The sequence below is a fragment of the Falco cherrug genome, chromosome 9 (assembly GCF_023634085.1).
Source record: "Falco cherrug isolate bFalChe1 chromosome 9, bFalChe1.pri, whole genome shotgun sequence".
NCBI lineage: Eukaryota > Metazoa > Chordata > Aves > Falconiformes > Falconidae > Falco > Falco cherrug.
Genome location: NC_073705.1, coordinates 35,178,889 through 35,195,837, shown reverse-complemented (window position 1 = coordinate 35,195,837; position 16,949 = coordinate 35,178,889). Strand labels below are relative to the sequence as shown.

Here is a 16,949-nt window from a genome sequence, read left to right as displayed (position 1 = left end):
ACGGTGCCAGCAGTCCTCATTTTGTGAGAACAGGAAAGCACTAAGAACAAAATGCTCAAGTGCAATAACCACACCTGCTCTGTTGCCCTCCAGCCTTACATCTCCACTCGTGTTCCACAGCACTGCCAGCCCTGCACATACAGGTTCAATCAGGTAACACTGAGTATCTGTAAGAATAAAACTTTCTTCTCCAAGACCCCAAGAAGTTTCTGTGTTCCTAGTAGTTACTAAAAGCCAAATTTAACATATAAAGGAAGATACAAACGGGTGTATTCCTATGTACTCCAGTGCAGTAGCACAACACTAACAGTTTCCTGTTGCATATTTATATATGTTAAATATTTCATACGCAAAGAAAGCAATACAGGTTGCATCTACAAGCACAGGGTAAAAAGCACAAGTATCAGTTATTGAAAATAAAACTATATTCTGTTGTTACGGCAATGAAACTTTTTAACATTATGGAAATGATAGCTCATCAAGAGATGCATCTCATTGTTATAGCAACAAAAATGTTCAAAGTAATTGTCTTTAAAGATTTTTCTCTTTCCTTTGCATTTTTATAAACACCCCAATATAATAATATGCTCTTATTAAAAGGATGGAATATTTTGCCTTTTTGCAAAACAAGCAAGATTCATAGTTATTTAATGAAGCAATTACTTTTGGTACTTATTTGTGGGCTAGACTGTTAACTGTGGATCACAAGGATGTTTGTTGTGTCATCTCCAAACCACTGCTGTAAGACTCATAACTAATTACGGTACTGAGACTAAAACGTTTGATGCCAGGAGCAACATTTTTGATGAACAATTAGTCATAATAAGTATTTTGCTTTAGAAAATACAGCCTTAATCCAAGATGCACCATGCAATTTGTATAATATCATTAATTTTCATGCAGTGTTTAGAAATAGCAGGTTTTGCCAGGTTTTTACAATCAGGAAAGAAGTAAATGACAAATATTTTTAAGAGCCAGAGGTAATGGATGAAGCAACATACTTTCTCTAGGTATTGAAAAGATTTGTTGAGCTTTAACTGCTGATGACAAAGGTACTTCTCAATCACAATTAAATCTTGACACAGCATACTGCATAAATATAATTCAGTACTGGAAGCAGAAAACTTTATGCCAGCACATAGCAGTGGTGTGTTGTACAGACTGATAACACACAACATTTATTTATGGTAAAATTAGGCCAGCAAATACATTTTGTCTGTTTTGTATGTGAAGATAACATTAAAATGTAGTCATTTTGTAAAAACACAGAGCCCTAAAAGATAGTCTCCAAACCACTGAAATACTGCATCATGAAGAATATAATAGTATCCCCAAAGTCCTACATATTCCAGTTTTTAAAAGTGCAGAAAATAACCTTTCCTCATTTGGCAGCATAATCCTGTCAAATAACAATTACTTTTTAATCCAAGGTTATAGAATAATCAGAAATACAAATGAACATGGCAGTCCAAATGATACAAATGAGTAAGAAAAAAGAGATTTATCACTGGAACTGGGTAATTCGTACAAATGAAGCATTTACTATCCCAAATGAGAGCACACTGCTAATGATGCCTGCTGAGGACCAGCCCCCAACACTTCTAATATCTTTGTAACATCACTTTTTCCTTCCCCAAAATTCACCTCAATCAATATTAAACGTTTAGTCTTAACTAAAAAAGTTTCCAGGATGTGGATCTCGGCATGCTGCTTGCTTTGTGGTTTTAATGTATGGATGGTTCTGAAATAAGGTAGGTTTCAGATATAGTCCCATCCGTCCCCAATATATTTCTTCTAATGCATTTTCATGTCTTCATGTATCTAAGCATCAGCATACTCCAAAAAACTGCCAGTGTGACTGACTCTATGTGAGAGCAAAAAAAGGCCATTTAATTTCATGAACTGATGGATATTTTAAAATTAGCACAACTGCCTCTAGCCATTTGAAATGTAAATTCTCTTTTTGGTCTCTTTTTCAAAGGAATCCCAGCCATGCAGGCACATGGCCTGCCTCCATCCCGCCCCCCCCCCCCAATACCCAGATGACCTTTTAGCCCATTTTGTTCAGATATGAAGGGGGTATAATTAAGCAATTAAAAGAAATTAATCACACAAGCCTTCTGCCAATAGGTGACTGAGTTTGAAGAGTTCGCATGATATTGTGAGCGCCTGAAAATAGCTCTAACTTTATTAGAGACTCTGTGAAAGCCCCTAAATGCCCCAAATAGGAGAAAAACTTCAGTCTAAATATATGTTTTCCCAGACGTATGTTTTCCTAGTACAATCAGAGGAAAATCAGGCAGCATGGCATTGGGCTTGCAAAAATATCATACTAACTTTTGTGATGCTCTAAAGAAAAGCTACTCTGTTAAGTGGCAGCAGGGACAAAAGCCACATGGACTTTGCTTCCCCTAAGTGTAAAACAAGAATACCCACGTTGGGGAAAAGTTACAGGACAGATATTAATCCTGATGATCAGGCAAGCACTTTCATCCTAAATATGAATTAAACGATATTTGATTTTCTACCCAGTTTTCCTAGCAACTGCGTTGTCTCTTCCAAGCAATAAACTGGGGATTGTGCAATACTACCTAATGAACAAACCTGTGGTATTCATACTGGAGCTAGCCCTGAGCATGAAGCCTCTGCCAAAGCAGACACTGAAACTGCAGAGAGGTCTGTATGGTCCTCCAGTGGACGGGGACCTTGGCTTTAAGTGGAGATGTCTGTTGGAGAAAGCTGTTTTGTCACTGCACATGGCTACCTGCACTCATTTGGATGCTGAATGGGAGGGCAGGAGGCACTGGCCTGGACACCAACCAGGAAGTAGCATTGAACAGGCAACTACAAACATCTTTGTAATTACACACACTTCAGCTGGCTTGCTCTGCCTTGGGGGCATGTTAACAGGCATTTACTACACATCAAAAAACCCCTCCTAAGAGAGAAGACTTAGAGATGATGACCCTGAAGTCTTTCACATGCATCTCTCTTGCTTTTCTACCCATTCCCAGCCAACTCCATCTGACACATGCTGAACACATCGATGCAAAGCTAATAAGGATTATTTTTATATCAGCAGAGGATCCCCTCTTCTCCATCACATCTCTCCACGTGCCCCATGAACTATCCACAAGAGCCACCCCATTTCTATTGCAGCTGGTTACGTTCAGCTGATGTGAACTGCTACTGACAGATTTGCTTCTTCATTATGAAACTACATTAAAAACTAACACAACCAACAAAGCAAACTGTTACTCACCTCAAAAAGCATCACTGAATCTGCTTTTACAGGTTACAAGTGCTGCAGCATTCACTGGCCTTTAATTTTAAAGGTTTGAGAAAATCCAGGAGATCAGTACTGCCCTCCTGATGACTTACTGCTAAGGCATTCCTTCCAGCAAAATTACCCCACACAAGTTTAAGCCCCAAAATTTCAAGAACTCCTTGATGTGGGACCTTTTTAAAAATGTAAGGTTATTTTGCAATATCAAAAGTGTTCATAAAAGGCTCAGAGGCAAATCCATGTTGATTTTACTATTTAGGCATATAATTTTCTCTTTACTCCTCCAAAGTAAAAAAATTCACCACATACAAAAAAGGAGGCCATTCACATTAAAAGCACTTAACAAATATTTTAAAGAAATGAAGAACACTTGCATTAGATCATCAAATGAAGTGGCAGAAGGGAAGCTCTTCCTGAGGCTTAACTTGAAAGCTACAGCAGTAAGAGATTTTATTGGGGTTGAATTATTATTTACTATGTTCAATTTTGGACTGGGCCATCTCCTGGAAGATTTGTGTATTCTCGGCTGCTGTAGAAAGCAGAGGATTTTCAAACACTTCAGGTACACTAGAAAATACTAGAAAGTATTGCTGGATGGGAAAGGGAAAACAAGGACCTTAGTGTGCCAGAGTGGGGAAATGTGGCTATAGGTCCTTATAGCAGATTGTAACCCAATGGCCAAGTCTAAGCCGCGCTGGATGCTGTTCAAGAGTACCCAAAGACGGCGCTTTACACTGAGTAAAATCACAGTAGTTTACTGAAATGCTTATAGAAGCAGAGCCTAAATACTGTAAGAAATGAGTTTTCTGTCATTTGCTATGAAATTAGTATTACATATGGGTAAAAGATACATCACACTGTTTTTTTTAAACTTATTTCAGAAACCAACTCCATGATCCTACTTACAGGTAAAGATCAAGTGGAGTATATATGATCACATTTTGTACTAAATTACTTTTGGCAGATCCTAGTAAACTGAGTAAACAGAATTAGCTCAGCTGGCTTAATGACACAGCAACCAAAAGCATCCCTGGGTGCTCAGTATGTCTTGGGTGAATCAGGTGGAAGCAGGTCTCTAGCCTTATTGACCATCACCTCATCTGGTTACCTGAAAGAAGTCCAGGACAAAAGCATGTTGGAGAGGTGCATGTAGGATACCCTTGGCAACATACTGCAATCCCCTGGTAGCAGGTTTATTTTACACAAAGGAGAACCAACTTTTGACTTGATGGAGAAGGAAATGGTGAAATAACCTGATATGATTCCATAACACAATTCCCTCTATCCTTACCTCACTGACACTAACTTGCAAGACTGATCACTGAAGGAGGAGGACGCAGACCTTCCTCCTCTAAAATATTTTCTACAGACATTTGGTGCTGCCTAATATCTTATAAACACTAAAATAATTCATTGAATAAAACAAACACCAAACTCTCTGTGCTCCTTTCACCACTACAGTCATATAGTTTTCAGAGAAGCAGGGAGAATGACACAGGGTTTAGCATTTATCAAGGACATGACTTCATCCTTAAAAACAAAATTAAAACCCCAAATCCACTTTTTTTTTCCCCCCCCAAATAAATATATACCATATCTGAATACAGTCCATGCTATACTTATACTGATTTACTAATACACTTCAAAAGTGGACACCCTCCTTGTCCAAAGGCAAAACCGCCTACTCTACTGGACTTTCTTGTCCTTCAGATGCTGTCCCCTTATCCCATTCACAAATCTATTTTTTCTTTTATGTAGTAGAAGAAACATGATTAGGACTGGCCTAATTTGCTGTGATTTCAAGAAATCTAAATGAGATCAGGAGCTGCCCAGCCTCACCTTACGCTCCGTGACTCTGTTTGGCGATGTGGTGAATCTACAGTTTTCATCACTACAGAAAAATAGACACTATAAATCCAGCTCAAAAGCACTGTCTAAATTTATATGACATAATACCTATAAAGGTGATCAGAATATACCATGAAGAATAACCAGAGCTCTCCATCTCCTCCAGTTTTCCCAAGGAATGCTATGAAAAGTACATTTTTGGATAATGCAGGAAAACTGGATGTCATTTGCTACTGCAGATGAACACAAAATAATCACTGTCTTGACACTGTTCTGCAATATTTGTATTGCTGCTTTGAGTTACGCTGACAAGTTAATTGATGCAATGTCAGGATGTTGCTGTGATTATTTTCTGTTTTCTCCACATCTCCTCAATGACTAATTGGCTGCTCAGACCTTCAAGGTTGAACAACAATGATGCAAACGTTCAAGCAACTGCACGTATTGCTATAGTCAATGGTATTTTTAATTACACGGATGCAACCAATGCTGCTGATCATTAACAACAATGACATCCATTTATACCATAAAACATGCTTAGCAAGCTGTTGCTCTGTAAGGGAATATGCTTAAATGTTGATTTAAAATAGTGAATAGCGACAATTCTTCTGATGATACTGAGGCGTTAAAAAGCTGCCTTTGCCTCCACTGCATTTTGGTATTATAGATATTAAGCTGTCAGAGGCATCATGCTTATAGAACAGTAAAATGAGCAACTACAGAAACAATCATTATGCCATTAAGGAAAATGCAAGAAAATTCTAAATCCTTTTACTAAATGATAAACCTCAAGGAGCTTTGTGGAAACTTATTAAGGAATGTGGGTATGTATTGTCAGAATTAACAATAAGAAAAAAAGGTCACAAGTAGCACTTGGGTCTGAGAGGTCGCAAACTGCATCCAAGCCATCAGGCTGATACCAAGATAATCTTGGTGTAAAGAAATGAACTTTCTTTCCCAACATTAAAGAAATGCTAGGAATAGCAGATAGAGAAAAGACATATTCTATTGAAAGGCCTTCCTCTTTGTTGTTTTTGAAAAGGCTCTTCACCCCTTGAAAAAAATAAATTCTGCTTCAAAGTACCCTACAGAAATGTCTATAAATATTACCTACCACCTTGATCACTCTATATTGTAAGAACAGCAATCATCATTAGGAAGTAGCTCATTGCATAATTTGGTTGCCTCCCACTCAAGAGGGGCTGAATGCCCTTGGTATAAAGAAAGCTGAATGTAGTACTCTCATGATGCTAGGTTTGTCACAGCAATAATTTTACCAGTAATAAAGACTTTGTGGCCAGGAAGTCAAAAGGATGAGGGAAGAAAGTGCAAAGAGCAATGCACTAGCCTGCCATACAGTGGGAAGGACGCAGGCTGGCTTCTACAGCCCACTGAAAGACCAGTTACTTCTTAAATAAGTCTCAAAATTGCTTGAAGGAAGGCACATAAGTGATGAAATCAGGAAAACCTTCCACATTTAACAATATGATCATGAATAGCACTAAACATCACCAGAAAACTCATAAGCGCAGGAGAGTGCTAGAGCTGGATAACAACAAGTGAATCATGTATTTACCGATTCCAGAGAAAAAGGGAATAAAGCAGGAGAGTAGGACACTTTAGGGAACCACTCTGATGATGCTGATCCCTGTTTTGGAAAGAAAAGAGAAGTAGACCTGCTACAGTAAATCAAAAAACAAACTCAACAGGCTGCTGGTTCAATAAAGAGCATTTGAGCTATGCAAAATAAAAATAAAATGCTAACAGGTAGAAGTTGAGTTTTGTGGATTTAAGAGATGTCCAAAGCAAGGAAGAGCCTAAGAGAAACAGGGTAAAATGAAGCCAGAAGAAATACCGAGGGACCGGTGAGACAAAGCAAAAGCCCGTTCTTGTGCACCTTGCTAGAAGATCTGGAGCTGGGAGACAAACAAAAACTGAAGAGGTGCTTTACCAGTCTGAGAACAGAAATCTGTTAGGTCTGAACTACAGAAAGATGGAAGAACAGTTTAGTTGCTTTTTTGTGCCAGGATCAACGTTTCTGAAATACTTGTGAATGAATTAAACATTCAGGAGCACAAGGTGAACAAGAACATCAAATAAAATGCTGGCAATACTCATGGTGATTTGCTAGAAGAGCAGTTCAACAGAAGACTGTGTTACACAAAAGGATTTCAAAAAAAAGTATGAAGCATTAGATGTCCAAAAAAATATTCTCAAAGGAGGTGGTCCCATGTACAACAGGACAGCTAAGAAATAATTAGGGGGAAATTTTGCTTTGAAATGACCTAGTGACTACTTGAGAAATAAAAAGACAAAACTGATTTGGGTTCAAGAAAATTTCTGCTCGTTTTATCTTGTGATGTTTTATCCTGAACTCTGAAGGAAATCTCAATCATTTAGAAAATTTCTTTGCTGTTTAAGAAAAATGTTCCCTGTAGATTACGGATTCCCAGCCTCTTTTTAGTCCACATTCTGGTTTTCTTTCAACACAGTGAACCTGAAGTGAAAATTAGGATGCCATAGAAATTACTGGGGATCATTTATCAAAATGCTTTCCTTTGCATTTTGTGCAAGCCAAAAAGTAAATCTTGCATTTCAATCTCTATTTTAAAATCCATTTAGATTCCACAAAAGGATTTTGCTATAGATAGCACTCATGACACAAAGCAGCTATTGTAGAAGCCAAGAGAAGGACGAGTCTGCCTGTTGTATCCCATCAAACAACTGGATCAACTGGTGCTGCCAAGCTGCGCTGGACAGATCTGGATGTTAGAATAGGGCACTAAGTGCTATTTCCGAATGCACTCAAGCCACTTACCCCACCACTGACCAGCTCTTGGTGGCTCATTATTTGTAAGATGTAATGGAGAGGGACGCAGGGGCTTTCCATACCTGCCTCTCCTATGAAGCCACATTTTTTATTTCTACATGACCATTACCCCACTAATTATTTTTAATAGATTAGCTAACAAGGGGCTGGGAGAGGTTTGTGTTTTGCTGGGTGGATCTAAAGAGAGATGGGAGGGAAGGGAGGAGGTTGTGCCAGCAGTAGGAGCTGTTATATGTCCCACATAACCCATATGCCTTGTGTCAGCCCATCCTATCCTCCCCATCCCATAGTCTTCTTGAAGTTTGTGAAGCTTTGTGCATGCATGTCCAGCAGAGGCTGCCCACTCACACTCTGCCTAAAATAAACATAAACCACTCTCTTCTCCATCTTTTTTGCAATCCAGAGAGCTAAGCCATCATCGCTGCCCTTTAACTCCAGGTTCTCCCTCAGCATCACAAAAGACCATCCTCCATAGCTGCTATTTTGAAGTACATTTAATAGGTAAAAAAATGAAGTGCTCCTGCTATTTTCCTGAAAACATTACAAAGCTGATAAAACAAATGTATATTTGGGGGGAAATCTGCGGAACTTTCATACATGCCTGTAGAAAATATCCATCTGAGTTACAGGGCAAACGGGAACCCATCCATGCCAGTGGGTTCACTTTAGGCAAGGGAAAGGATTTTTCCATAATTAATTAGAATGGCAAATTTTCTTCTGGGAAGCTGCATGCTGAGTTTTTCATACACATCAAAGGATCAGCTATTTAACCATTACACTACACCAAGTATCAAATCATTATCCTGGCTTATTGCTGGCTTCGCAATGAGCTTGAGCTGAGCAGGGTATTTATACAATTACTTTTGAGAACAATTTTGGGACAGATGTGAACTAAAAAGGCACAGGAACCTCCAGGAATAGGGGGTCAAAATCAACACATGTACATGAGAGCATAGAGCATATTCAGGTGGTCCCAAATCTTTTAGCATGCCAGTAGGTACCAGTGCCATACATACAGCTTTGCTGCTGCCTTAATCTGTGTCCTACAGAAGTCACTTTGTTTCTCTGCTTATCATAACTTCGATTAAAACAGAAATACTAGCACATATCAAACACAAGGAGAGGTGCAGCCATTATCAGAGTGGTAGTAATGCACTTGGTGAAACAGAAAAGCATCATGTAAATGAAAAACATTATTAATGTACTGCTAGAAAAACTTGTTAAAGCAACTCGGAAAAAGACCCCGAACTTAAATTTGCCTCATGGTCCAAATAATTTAAAGCTCCAGTTTACTGCAACTATTGTCAAAACATTCTAAAACTGTAAAAAAAATACAGGAAACAATGCAAGACAGCATGTTGCCATCATTCCAGCCTGAGCTTTAGGATGTGGAATCTCAGCTAGCCCAATTTGCTACTTGTAACTAGTGATACTAGTTTAGTGGGTTACACAAATTTGGTCGGCTCCTGGATTCAAGTTCAGGGAGCTTTGACTACTATTAACTCTCCTGCACAATGCTTATTTTCATCACTGTCAGCAGTCCCAAAAGACAGAAGTGCACTAAGAACTATTCACGTGAAGGATGACAGATAAATAATTTTGGCACAACAGTTGGAGGAAGCATGCAGGTGGGTCAGTCATTGGGATGGATTAACCGAGGATTTAGCTCTCAAATTTATTCTCTTGCATGTTCACAAGTGCCACATTCATGCTATCGATCTTCTCCAAGTAGCAGCATGCTGCTGCCTGCGGCACAGCCATAAGGAACATTTAACTTCGGTGTCAGTCCCTCCCAATTCAAACTGCAGGGAAAGGCACTGGTTTCCCCTGGTGCAGTCTTCCCACTGCGTTCAAGTGCACTCAGCTGTTTCAATGGACAAAAAGCAGCAGATTCAAGTGACACAGAAGTTATGCAATGCCACTTTAAACAGTTACTTGCAGCACTAAAGAGCGCCAAGAAGAAACGGGGATAAAGCTTATATCCAGACTGAAATGCATTAATAATTGCTACGATGACTTCAACAGCAACAACAGATTTTCTTGCTCAAACTCATCCTAACCAGCTTCTTGAAAGAAGCAATCCTTATTTATCACTACTTCTGGATAAACACCATCAGAAGGATAAATAACCTATTTCTATCACCACAAGCAGAGAAACCCAAAATAGATGTCCTCTTGAGTATTCACGGCAGGCTGTGGGCTACCGCAGGAGCCCTGCCACTTAATTGCTCATCAATCACTTGCAGCTCTAGCTAGAGCCTCTTTTTTAATGAATTCACATCATCCCATTTGCTCTCCCTGGCCCCTCGGACCACAGCAGCATTCAGTGTCATTTTGAATGTAAATGATGTCCTAATGCAAAACTAGATAGTTATGATGTTCCCTTGGCAGCATTGTTTGTAAATGCTCCGTCACTCAGAGCAGGTTGACGGTGCTCATGTATTAAGTCAACTGACTTGACAGATCATCTCATCTTTGCGTCATCCTGCAATGACAAATATTTCCTGCTGCTAATTTGTTTTCTCTATGAAAAGTTTAAATTGGGAAAAGGTAAAAAGCTGGATTGATTTGTGCACAGTGCTCGAGCGTGGTGTCCAGAAGGCAGTTGCATGAACTGGGGAAGGTGATGAAAGCCCACCCGCATGCGACACAACATATCTACTAACTCCCAACTGTAAGTAACATACACTGAGGTTTGGTGTATGGATTTAAGGTGACCATTTCCAATGTTACAATCAATTCAGCTTTTGACAAATTAAATTTAAGAAATTAATCCTGTAATTTCTTGAGGTCTACATTAAGTTTATGTTGACATGAGTGGTTGTTCCTTCTTAGCAAAATTATCTCAAAGTAGTGGTTTGGTGTGGGTTTCTTTGCAGTTTCAAATGCTGTTCAAGAAAATAAAATAGTATTGTCCAATGATTAAAAAAAAATATATATCCAAATCTATCTGATTTATAAAGAAGAGGTGGGTTTTTCTTTCCTAACTGTTCAAGCTCTGATTTGATCACATCTGGGACTGCACCCTCTGATCTCAAATTTCACGCTCCCAATACAGCAAAATGACTGTGGCACAGTCCATGGCATGAAAGGCCACCTCTGTCCCTAAGGCTTACTGTAAGGGTCTTTCTCCAAGCAGACCAAGTGCTCTCTCATCTTTCCGTTGCTTGTATCTGCCACCTGAAAATCGCACTTCAAAGTTTAGGGCTTAATTGGTGGATTTGAGAGAGGGGAAACCTCTATGCAGACAGCCCTAGGGAGAACGCCTCTTTGTCAGAGAAACTTGTACCAAACCAAGATGTCAAAAATCAGATAAGAAGGGTCTATGTGCAAAGACTGCAAGGAGCAGGGGGGTACTCCAAGCACTCAGGCACATTGAGACTCATCCATCAGCTATGCCAAGGGACATAAATTAAAGCACTGCTACATCCATCTGTGGCAGCTCTTACCCAGGAGTTAAATTGCTTTAGGCACACTGTAACTTAATCCTCTTCAGGATTAAGGCAGCTTCATTCCTGACACCGAGCTCTAGTGGTGCTTGAACTTCTGGTGAGGGTGAGGGAAAAGCAAAGCCAGAGCAGAAGCACTCCAGTGCTGGAAATCAGAAAGCAGACGAGCAACACAGCCTAGTAGTGATGGGGGCATGCACAGATACATCAAGGTTGAAAATTTAAGTTTTAGCCCGTTCATACTCCAACATCACAAAAAATTGCAGCAAGGCAGCTCATGTGCAGTGACTGCCCATTCACAGCAGTATTTGAAGAGGACTGTCAGTAATTTTTGTTAAAACACTAGGGAGTGGGGATGAGAAAAAAGATTTACAGCTGGCCAACAGAAGCAGTATTTCCACCAGCTCCCATTCCCAACTTGCACAGGTGAGAAGAAATTGCATTAAGGCTATTATTTATCTGCTTTTTTCTAAGTCAGTCTTAAAATATACTTTCCAGGACCAAAGCACAGGACCCTTAAGGATATAAACAGGAGCTCCAGACCCTGGCAGAGGTCTGTCTGCAATGTGTTTTTTTTGTCCATGGCTGTTGTCTCCTGAGTGGTGAGGAAGAGATAGCAGGAGAAAGGATCCTACTGTTTAGCTACAGGCTATTGCAGAGATAATGGGAAAAACTCATTGCTTGGTTATTTCACTTCTGTCCTAAACCCACGCATTTTCCCACAGTTAAAAGGATTCACACACTTTTCTTTCATTTAATCCTTGCTTTCTTCTCTGAAAAATAAAAATACTGACCTGAAACGTAGCCCAGACTGTTACACAGGATTTAGAGTAGCTGGACCCATCTCTGGAAAGCAGGGATGGTATGGCCTGATAAGGCACTCAAAGAGGAAGCTTTATATTAAAAAACCAGAAGGTTAAAACCACCTGTATTTTCCAAAAAGAGAAAGGAAAGAATAATGGGGAAAAACTGTGCCACAGGGAGAAAAGACGGACAATCTGAAATGTAACAGCAATATTACCATAAACATGTGTATTTACAATTTTAGCATTTATTTCAAATTATTTTTATATTATACTCCACTACTAGTTAAGTTATAAGTACTACCACTGAATCGGGTGAAGATATTCTTCTTTTATAAGAATAAGGTATTTACAGGAAGAAGATACTCTTTTACCTATTTTTAAAATTAATATCCTTTAGTCTCTCATATAACTGGGAGCTACAAGGCTGGACCGTATTATTTGTAATTCTATCACAAAAGGGTCATAAATTTTCAAATATGCATTCACGTGCATTACACTCCTTTAATAAATGGATCATTAAAACTCACACGGTGCTCAGTTAAAAAACTGCACCCAGTTCTCAGAAATGGTACATTTTACCAAAACCCTGGGAAATCCAAAACCAGCAAATAAGAGATGAAGTTTGGTAACAACACAGGAAAACTGGAACATACTTTTTTCCCTATAAATGGCAAGTAATCTTCAGTATTTCAGAGTGAATGCTGTTTTATTGTTACTAGCTCTAAGAAGCAGGGTAACTTTGAAATACCATTTTCCAGGAATTAAAATGGTGAAATAATGTTAACGACTTAACAGAGTACTCATTTATAAATTAAAATAGTTCATCACCTTGTTTTCTAATGCTCTCAGAGCTCATGCTTAATCAGAATCAGATGAATTAATATGGAAATGGAAGGTCTTTGGGGGTGCAGGTGATACAAGAAAATTTGGTGACTCCATAATACCATTTTTTCTTTGGCTATGTACTTAAATTCCTCACCATCACATCACCAGGATCAGTGTTACATGATCAGCAAGTGTTAAACAATAGACCACGAAAACTGGAATTTCTAACTAAATCTGATTGTTAAACTTCAAATATGGTACCTCCCTAAGACAAGGGCTTGCTTTGCAGGAATTTAACCAAGTACTGTGGCTCAAATTTAAAACTCTTCTTACACTCCCTATTTGGATACAATATTCACTTCCTAGACTAACTGGATTCAGTATTTCTTCATTCCAGAATCCTTTTGTTAATTTACTATGGTCTGTTAATCAGACATAATGTTTCACACTAGGTTCAGTTGGAAAAAAAAAATTAAAAATCACTATTTTAGAGGTCTACTTCCCAAAGCCTTATACAATACCATCTGCCAAGCCTCCTCTTCCTGACGCTTAAGAATTTCTGAGCATCATTAAACTGTCCCCACAAAGGTCTTGCCAGCTGTTGCAACTTATTTGCATATTTGTTCCATATTCGTCTGAATTTCAAACAGCTACTTTCACCTGAAGCCGTTCTTCACTTTGCAAACCAGTTAATTCCCTAAAATTACAAAATCATTAAGAAAATGCTGACAGATCGTTAACTGTGTGCTGGATAATATTACCAGACCATGGTGACTTCACCTGACACCTCATTTCCATTTCAGAAATCAATTTTCATGCCTGGTGCATTCCCTCTGTTCTTTGTTATATTTTGACACACACATCAAAGTGAGGTGAGATTTTAAAACAGGGTTAGCCAGCAGCAGAGACGTAATCACCAATGGGTGCTTTTAATTTACAGTGAAAGAAAGCAAAATCCTTTACTAGCTTGGAAAATCATCAAATCAATGACTGTTGGGGTTTTTATTAAAAAGAAGGTTTGACACTGATAACAGTTATAGATGGTTTTCTAAAGATAGGTGATTTATTCTAGGCGACACTCATGAAAACAATCTTTCTCAAGTGGTTTCAGAGTCCTACTGCCCTGACAAAGCAGGCAAAAGTACATGTCTCCGTGTAAAGTTATGTCTTCTTAAAGCTTCACATGAATATACATTAATATTGTTCATATACTACCACAAAGGTGCTTTGAGCATGAAATGATACAGGACCAAATGTATCCACATGGCTGCTACAGCTGCTACGCAACTGCTGTTGCATTTGCTCCTTTCCCCAGGGCAGTCCATAGCCCCAGAGGAGCTGTCTGCAAATCCCTAATTGCCAGACAACTCCAAATGACACACCTTTCTAGTTGGCCAAATGGTGTTCATCTGGTAAAAGCTGTTTTGAGGATGCAGTTGATCAAGATGAACACACACAAAAAAACCCTCAGAGAGATACCTGCCCCCAGCTTGACACAAGGCACCACCTTGATCCTTCTGTGTGGTGGGAACAGGGGAGGAATGAAAGGTGGGAATTTAGGAGATGAGAGAAAGCAGAAGGAAAAATTCTGTGTGAACTGGCTCCTCTTGTATATCAACATTTCTGGTGTCAGACGAAAACAGAGACTTGTTCGTGCCAACATCTTCTCTTACACAGGTTAGTGTCCCACAGTACCATGGTGTGAGGTAGGATACGCCAATTTGAAAAATTCCTATGGATATTCTCAGCAAAGTGACAAGCTCTCTAACAGGTAAGATACATTAGGAGACCTGTTAAGTTTGATGAGTTTTCGACTATGCCTTGTCATTTTGCAAGAAGACCCTGTCTGAAGTAAGTACCCCATACACCTCACCTTCTTTCGCTCCCTTTGCAGCAGTAGGAATATTGGATTGACTTTGAAACTTACTTAACAACAAAACAAACAAACAAACAACAACAACAACAAAAAAACCCAACCCAAAACTAAACAAAACACCACACCACATAAATACAAGGAATCAGAGACTTTCAAATGTAAATCAAACTCCTGGTTCAGTACTTGAAGGAAACCAATCCTTAAGGACAACACCTAAAAATTTTTAAAGAATCAAAATAAAAATCAGTAGAAGAGCATCATAAGCTAACTGCTTGCCTAGTCATTTTTTATTATTTTTTAGAAGGTATGACTTTGAGGATATGGAGATAAAGATGGCCAGTGTTTGCTGGTACACTAGCATTTCAGGCATTTCCATTTTGCAGGAAGGTTTATGAGCTCTTATGGCCAGACATGACTCTCAAGCACAGACATCACAACCTGCTTAACTAGGATAAATAAACGTGGCAGCTGATTTTTCTATGTATTTGTTTTTTATGTTGGCTAGCTTGTCTAAGCACCTCCAGTTGTCCACGGTGAAAAATCTCCTGGAATTAACTTTACCATCAGGAGAGTAAAAGACTCAAAAGAACTAATAGACTTGTTGATGCTATGAATTTGTAACACTGGTTCCCGAGGATATGTGAAATTGTGTTGATATAATCAGAGAATAGGGATAATTAGGTTTCTCCACTGGGGAAACCAGAAGGACATTTTCATGGACCACATCAGCAATCAATGGTAATGCTAACGCAGTCTTCTCTAATGATATACAAACCCACTTGCTTACACCATAGAGGAAATGGTGGCTTTTAAGGTTTATGGCAAGTGTGCGGGTTAGAAATTTACTGCTTTAGATGCAACGTATTTTCAGACATAATTTCTTAAACAAAATCCCATTATTCACAGATTTTGAAAACTGCTAATAATACACTCATATGACACTTACTTTTTTCGTAACAGAACAGTAACCAAATCTCTTAGGTACCTAACTGCAAGGAATCAGCTGTGGTTGCCTACCATGCCTGAGAGAAATCATTTACCTTGTAACAAGACCTATCATTTGAGTAAGAATTGGATGAAATCCTTGTTCTAGGTAGAAATAATCTGGGACAGACTTCACCTGATATTACATGTAACAGCAATGTGATGAATACTCTTCTTGGCAGGGATTTTCTCTTCCTTTTCCCTATTCGGTGGGTGGAAGCTGCCCTGACATCTTACATCCTGGTTTGATTTTAAAGATGGAAAAATAAATAGCAACAATAATCACATACGCTAACTTGACCATCAACAATCAATGTCTAAAAATGACTGCTGAGAAATCAGTTCTGGACTTTCTCATGTGCTCAAGCTTGGGTCCATGAAATGCAGTGGATTACTGAAGCGTAGCACTGTGATATCACCAGGACTTTAATTTCTGACCTTCTGCTTTCCAACAGCTATTGCTGTTGGAAGAGACCCAGGAGGGCCACCATAATCTAATGTTCCCCAAACCTAATACTTAGCATAGGTTTCAAATGAAGGCAGCATGAAACTACATCTGCTTAAATAACCATCTGTATGGGTGACATAAAAAAATACACATTTACGGAAGGATGTTGGAATGAACGTAAAGTGAGGATTTCTTGTTACTTAGAGAGGATGGTATAGTTATTTCTGCCTTTCAAATCTAACCATATGGCTGAACTTTAAAACAGGGGTTTGAAGGATTGATAATAATAAAATAATTGTGTTAAGCTTCTTCTCCACATCCCCACCCCCCTTTTCTTTTTCCTTTGAGAAGCCTTCCAGTTTGGCTTTCAGATGCTGAATCAACTGCTGTCCAAACTGATACCGCTAAAGTTGCAGGAAAAAAATGCCTGTGAAGCATTATACCTGGTCATGGTAAGTCCATCTACTTAAGGCTGTTTGTTATTCATAAAGAGACTATTTTCAGTCTTTACTCTGTTATTTTGTTTCTGGTTTGTTTGCTTTTTCCCCTTATCATGAAGAATAAATTGCTACTTTCATTTAGGAGGAAGTAAAAATC

The 16,949-nt window shown here is 38.9% G+C and overlaps 1 protein-coding gene across 2 annotated transcripts in view; it reads right to left on the bottom strand.

Annotated features, from left to right (window-relative positions):
• The window catches only part of PRKG1 (protein kinase cGMP-dependent 1), a 508,935-nt gene that overhangs the window by 243,153 nt on the left and 248,833 nt on the right, over window positions 1-16,949 (bottom strand). The window lies entirely within an intron of this gene.